This window comes from Macrobrachium nipponense, chromosome 3, assembly GCF_015104395.2.
Source record: "Macrobrachium nipponense isolate FS-2020 chromosome 3, ASM1510439v2, whole genome shotgun sequence".
Taxonomy (NCBI): Eukaryota; Metazoa; Arthropoda; class Malacostraca; order Decapoda; family Palaemonidae; genus Macrobrachium; species Macrobrachium nipponense.
The window spans coordinates 129,184,393-129,192,197 of record NC_087202.1 but is presented as its reverse complement, the minus strand read 5'-3'; positions in this window follow the sequence as shown (position 1 = coordinate 129,192,197).

The window sequence follows — 7,805 nt, the reverse complement described above, 5'->3', positions numbered from 1 at the left end:
AAAATCTGCAACCTTTTGAAAAGAGGGGAATTGCAGATTTGGTTTGGAGAAAGATGTTACTACAAACATCCTAAGATATGTCAAAACTATGAAATATATGGTAAATGTGCATACTTAGATGGATATGGGGATGATTGCAGAGATCTGCATCCAAAAATATGTAAAAACCTAAAAGAAGGAAAAGGATGTAAGTTCGACAAAAAATGCAAATATATGCACCCTGTAGCCATGAATCATAATCAAATAAATAACCAACCAAGTAATAAAATCCAAAATAAGAAAGAAACAAATAAAGAGAGAAATCAAGAATATCAGGTAAAAGAGAAAAGCAAACCACCAATGAGATATGCAGAGGTGTCAGCAAAAAAAATTTCAAAGCATCAGCTCCGAAATTCTACTCAAGAGATAATAACTGTATTTATTATGCAAGAGGATATTGCAGAAACGGAGAAAAATTGCAGATTCAGACACAAAATGAATAATTATGATGAAGGAAGATCAAATATTATGGAAAAGTTGGATTTTTTAATGTCAGAATTTCTGGAAAATGAAAAAAGAACAACATAACCAGAACAGGAAAGAGACATGGGCGGGAAAATCCTTATTACTACCATTATTAAATGAAGGAGAAAACACGCAAACCATCATAGTGATGAATGCGCAGGGTTTAGTTACGAGTAACTCAAAAAGAAAAATAGAGTACTTAGAAGAACTAACCCAAAATGAAAGAAAAGAAAAATAGATATAATGAATATAAGTGAAACCTGGTATTCCCAAGAGACTGGGAATGATGATCAAATAAAAGGGTTCCAAACTTATAGATCAGATAGAAAAAATAGGAATCAATGGGGAACCGCAATATATGGGAAAGACAAAAAACAAGGAAAAATATATGAGAAATATAGTAACTCAGAATGTGAACAATAATAGCGGTAGAATTTGAATCTGAAAAATTGATGAACATAGTAATATATAGACCTCCTAATAACTAAAGAGTTTGACTTAATAATTGAAAAATTGGATGATATATGAGAAATCACAAGGACTGGACTATTCTCCTATCTGGTGACTTCAACTTTCCTTTCGTATAGAATGGAAAGAACGAATAGGAGATTGTGGTTGTACTTATACATATAAAAAAGAGAGTAATAGTAGTGCAGAGAGAATAAGAGCAATTTGAAAAGCTATTAGATATGCTACTAGAATACAACATTCAACAAATAAATCACCTGCCAACAAGAAAGGAAAATACTTTAGACCTAGTATTTTGTGAACGAGATGAATTATGTTAAAGAAATAATAGTTTATAATGCGAGTATTTCAGACCATAATGTCATAGAATTAACAGTTCATTCCAAAGCAAGTGAAAATAGAGATAAGCAAGAAATGAAAAAGTGGGAAGGATATGGAAAATACAACTTCTACAGTAAAAATATAAAATGGTCAGAAATTAATGAAGAATTAAACAAACAAATATTGGGATAACATTTTCGTAAGTGATGACATAAGGGTAAATACGGAGATATTATATAAAATAATGGAGAAAATAGTGGAAAAATATATACGAAGAAGAAAAGTAAACATCATTCATGCATACCAAGAGACAGAAGGATCTTGTTCCAGAAAATCAGAAAGTGGAAAAAAGGTCTTGCAAAAGAAAAAAATGCATGGAAAGTTATAGAACTAAAAAGTAAGATAGAAAATGCAGAACAAAAGATTATACAACAAAACAAAAGAAAATGAAAAACGGGACTTGGAAGAAAAAAACCCTATTAAATATCAAGCAAAACCCCAAACTATTATACTCATATGCGAAGAAGATGAATAAAAGAAGAATAGAAATAGGCCCTCTGAGAATTGAAGGGAGATTAACGAATGAAAAAAAGGAAATTTGCAACATACTGGCAGAACGATATAAGAGAGAATTCACCCCTAGAATAGATATGAAGATAATGATATAGAAGTAAGGGAAGAAAATAGTGAATATTAGCTGACATAGAAATTAATGAAGCTGATATTGTGCAGGCAATTAATGAAATTAAAAATTTGGAGCTGCTGCAGGGCCGGATGGAGTCCCTGCTATTTTGTTAAAGAAAGTAGTTCATTCTATCGCAAAGCCACTTGCAATATTATTAAGACAAAGTGTAGATACAGGCAAGATTTATGATGAGCACAAATTAGCATATATCACCCTACTTTCAAAAGTGGATCAAGACTAGAGGCAAGTAATTATAGGCCTGTGAGTCTAACATCACATATTATGAAAGTGTATGAAAAGGTAATGAAGAAAATATTATGAAACATTTAATAAAAATAATTTGTTTAATATAGGACAACACGGTTTCGTACCCGGAAAAAGTACACAAACCCAACTGTTAGTCCACCGTGAGAACATATTCAAAAATATGAAAAGCGGAAATGAAACAGATGTGTTTATCTAGACTTTGCAAAAGCTTTTGACAAAGTAGACCCATAATATATTAGCAAAGAAAATTAGAAAACACAATATCGTAGATAAAGTAGGAAGATGGTTAAAAGAATTTTTACACAACAGAAAACAGATAGTTATTGCAAACGATGAGAAATCGGATGAAACCAAGGTAATAATCCGTGTGCCACAAGGTACGGTGCTAGCTGCAATATTGTTTTGTTATTATGATTGAAGACATAGACAGTAATGTAAGGATTCGGTAGTGAGTAGTTTCGCTGATGACACAAGAATAAGTAGAGAAATTACTTGTGATGAAGATAGGAACGCTCTACAAAGAGACCTTAACAAAGTATATGATTGGGCAGAGGTAAATAGGATGGTATTTTAACTCTGATAAATTTGAATCAATAAATTATGGAGACAGAGAAGGAAAGCTATAGCATAGGGGACCTAGGGGAATAATGAGACAATCACAAATAAGGAAGCAGTTAAAGACCTTGGTGTGATGATGAATAGGAACATGTTATGCAATGATCAAATAGCAATTCTGTTGGCAAAATGTAAAGCAAAAATGGGAATGTTGTTACGGCACTTCAAAACAACAAGAAAAGCTGAACACATGATTATGCTTTATAACACATGTTCGTAGTCACTTGAATATTGCAATATGATATGGTACCCACACTATCAAAAGGATATTGCACAAATAGAGAGTGACAAAGGTCCTTTACAGCTAGAATAGAAGAAGTTAAGGACCTAGACTACTGGGAAAGACTACAATCCTTAAAATTATATAGTCTAGAAAGGAGAAGAGAACGCTACATGATAATTCAGGCATGGAAACAGATAGAAGGAATAACAGAAAATATCATGGAACTAAAAATATCAGAAAGAGCAAGCAGAGGTAGATTAATAGTGCCCAAAACTATACCAGGAAAAATAAGGAAAGCACACAGGACATTAATCCACTACGCACCCAGCATCGATAATGCAGCGTCTATTCAATGCGTTGCCAGCTCATCTGAGGAATATATCAGGAGTGAGCGTAGATGTGTTTAAGAATAAGCTCGACAAATATCTAAACTGCATCCCAGACCATCCAAGATTGGAAGATGCAAAATATACCGGAAGATGTACTAGCAACTCTCTGGTAGACATTAGAGGCGCCTCACACTGAGGGACCTGGGGCAACCCGAACGAACTGTAAGGTCTGTAAGGTAAGGTAAGGTCTCTCTCAGAAATAAATACTGTAATTTTGAATCTTTCACCAACGGGTATCAGTCAAATGTGTGACATTTTGTGCGTGTTTAAAAAAAGTGCAGTACACACATTCCGATGTTTCGGTTTTTGGAATTTTTCAATCTCGGAAATGTGAGGTCAGATGCATAATCAAACAAACATCACTACTGCAGCAAAAACATTTTTTTCCCTTATGTTTTTCATTATTGTCATTTATTAATTACAGTTTATTTAAATAAATATTAATATAATACTGTTACATGAATGTGAGATAATTAAGATCACCTATAATAAAATAGTGGGACAATTAATATCATATGTTCACTAATAGCCTTTATTTTCAAAAACAAACATTCCGTAAAACGTAAAAAATATATGTACATAATAATCAAAATCTAATAATGTTTTGCAGTTCAACTTGTGAATTTCAACAATAAGTATGGCTATATAATATATTTCACCATATCGATCTTGCTGAAGAGTCGTAAAATTTTGAGGATGGTCCGGGAAAAGGATTTGTACTTTGTGATTACGTATCGCTACAACACCATGTGGTATTTTCATACCACTATATTGATGATGCATCGCTACGACACACTGGTATTTTTCATACCCTTATACATTAAAGTTAAAATGATCATATTATATTATTGTTTTCGCGAAGAAATAATTGAGTAATTTTTGCCGTCAGCAGTCAGAAAATCACGAACATGGTAACGTTCAAACTTATTGTCATCCACGGCATATGTCTATAAATAGAACAGAAGCAGAGGGCAGTCATTGGATAACAGATCTCCATGGCTACCAACCAGCCAATCAGGTGTTAGTTATACTACTCTGTGAATTTCTTAGAATGAACATTTACACGTAACACAAGGAAGCTAACGATGATGCGTGTGCTTTGCATACAGTACGTAGTTTTTGTTTTTATTAGTGTATTCTCTCTCTCTCTCTCTCTCTCTCTTTGGTTAATCTTGGGATTTTCCATGGTTAACTCTTGGGATTAGTAAGAAAAATGCGATTATTTGAGTAGCAGTTGCAGCAGCTGCAGCGCACACCCAAATGAATCGGGTAAGCCTAGCACGCCAAACAATAGTATTTACAAAATGAGCGGAGCTCTCTGGCTGGGCTGTTTTGGTCCACCCACATGTTTGATCGCATATCTGCCAAATTTATAACAACAACAGAGATAAAACCATTTCTCCCATTACTCATATCAAATATTATCTTTTCCGTTGCGCAGAATTCTAAATAAATTACGTAGGTTCACGATTGATAAAGTTTTTTTATGCAATAACAAGAAATGAAGTCAGATTTTCTATCAACAGGGCATCTCATTTTGGTGCTGTTGCGAATATTTCAACCAGTTCCACGTTTGTTTAAATCCATACTGACTGTACAGTCTGGAGGCAGTTCTCCCTTCTACACATATCTTGATTTCTTAATATCGTAGGTATAGAATAAATTGGTGAGCAAGGAAATATGAAATAAAGCATAACAGTAAGTTTGACGAGTTAGAAAATAAACAATCGTATACAGAGACTCTCTCTCTCTCTCTCTCTCTGAGAAAATAATAGATAGGAAACAATGAATGAAGAAAGGGCAATCGTATACAAAATAAATAGGTATGGAAAATGCGAAATGCGGGCCTATGCTGTCCCATAAAAAAAGTTCTCGCTCGGACAGCTGTAAGATTTAGGAGAGAGAGAGAGAGAGAGAGAGAGAGAGAGAGAGAGAGAGAGAGAGAGAGAGAGAGAGAGAGAGAGAGAGAGAGAGAGAGAGAGAGCAGGGCCGAATAGGAAGGAGATTAAAGTACCTGGGAATGAAAACCCCTTATAATCTTATAATTATAGCCTCGGGGTTTGTCTCAAGGACATTCAAAGGTCTGTCACACACGGGCGGTTGTTGTTTTTGTAAAATTAGCATAAGGGCAGATCTTTAAAAGCCACGCCAGAGAGCTCGCCACGGTGACAAGACTATCTATACCTTCCATATGAATTGACGATGTCCTATACGAAGATGCAGGAGATGAAGATGAAATGATCAAAGATCTGGAAGATGACGAATATGATGACTGCCTTGATGGCAAAGAATTCAGAGCAGTATTTGATGATACGGACACGGAGAGTGACTTTGGAGGATTTTAGTTTATTCATTTTAAGCATTTTTTTTTTACTTTAATAAATTTTCACTTACCTGCGTATCCTAAAATGAAAATAATAGTTCAAGTAACAAATGTTTCTTTTACTGAGTAAAACAAAAAGTAAAAAATCCTTCGGTGTTGTGCCTTAATCAACTGATTTGGAAATTATAGAAGGTTAGTCTAGAACAGTTAAAAATGTATAAACCAAAATAATGCAAATGGCGCACGATCGCTCTTGTATTTTAAAATACAATAGTAATATGAGAATGCATACAATATTATTGAATATAGTGAAGTAAGAGTAAAGCATAACTTTTTAAAAGATTTACTGTTTTCCTCCGGTAGTAACTATCGCGATCTGCCGATTTGGGAAAGCATAGACGGTACGCAAATTTTATACCGCGTGTATGATGCGACCCCTTTAAAATTAGCTTCAAAATTAGGTTTCAAAAGTTGCATAATATGCGAGTATATACGGTACTTTACTCGTTATTTAGTTCAAATTTACTTTGTTATTTAAAATTTTTTATTTAATTCATGTATATTATCCCTTTTTTGAAACCAAATTACCCTGAAAAATTACAGATATTTCTAAAGTAGATACAATCAAATATTTCTAACGTTTTCGTACATCTGGCTGCCGAAAACCATAGAGGAACGACTACGGATACGTGAATTATATACACTTTTTTTTTTCTAGCACTTTCCATTGATTTCAGTCTATATTAGTATTTTGAATTTCTTTAATAACCGTATGCCAGAAATAAATGTAACCTTTAATGTTTGCATGCTTTAATGTTTGCATGCTAAGAATGGCAAAATCATCGTGCCACATTAGTGGAGGCTTCACATATACGCCGTTTGTTCTGACACGATATACAAACCATCGGTCCTTTACACTAGGAAGATTGCTTAAGTGGCAGCTGGAATGGTCGTAAGCTTCGAACAAGGGGTAACGTAGTTAGCTGCTTGTCCGCCAGTGCGCGCGCAGCGCGACTGGGAGGCGAGGAACCACTTTTGCTTTCGGCCGCGCTGGGTGAAGATGTGTTCGTCGCGCTCTCTGCCCGCTGATCGTCGTTCGCTTTGTGTGATTGATTTCTCTTTCTGGTTTGTGTGTATGAAAAAGGTGTATTGTAAGTACAGTGTCTTTTTCATTTTCTAATAATAGATCAAGTTGATGATAATTCCCCGCGCCCTACCACGTCACGCAGAATTTGTCCTGGCGTGGATGGGCGCCGCTGTGGGGCATTCAGATCTTATGTTGAGGTAGATCCTCACGAGTTGTGTTCTCATTGCCGAGGGCGGGATTGCTTTTGGTCAAATGCATGTTTGGTTTGTAATGATTGGTCCGAGGCACAGTGGGTGCTGTACGAGGGGAGGAGGAAGAGAAGACCTGCCAGGGAGTCGTCGGAAAGTTCTCCTGCGACCCCCTTGGTTACGGATACTTCTTCTTCCTTCCTTCCTCCTGCTCCCGCTCAGCTCCCACGGTTGTTGCCTTCCCCCGCGGGGGGGGTTTCGGAGTCCTTCTCCTCTCTCGATCAGGCGAGTGTGGAGGAGGGCGCCCGTTACCTGGATGTACAGTTGTTTACGGGGTCTTCCGTGCGTTCGGGGTGGGGCACTCCCCCCCCCCGTGCGTGAGGAAACCTCTCTAATCAACCCGACTCTTGTTCCTTCAGGTAGCACATCCATGGGTGATGATCTTGGACAGGTGTGGGCTGCGCTGGGACTGCAGGGCATGCCGAGCATCCAGGGGCCGCTGCAGCGTCTAGCGGGGCCTGGGGCGGTAACCCATGGAGCGGTCACCACCACGACCACCACCATCTCCACTCCTGCCTATGCTGCTCCCTCTCACCTGGTCTACACGCAACACGCTGTGTCGGTGACGCTGTCTGCTGCCATCCAAGCGCCGGTCGCTGCCGTACCGAGAGGGGGGATGCCGCCGCCGCCTGGGCTCTTCGCGTTGCCTGCCCCAGACTTCCGCTGTGTCAAGAG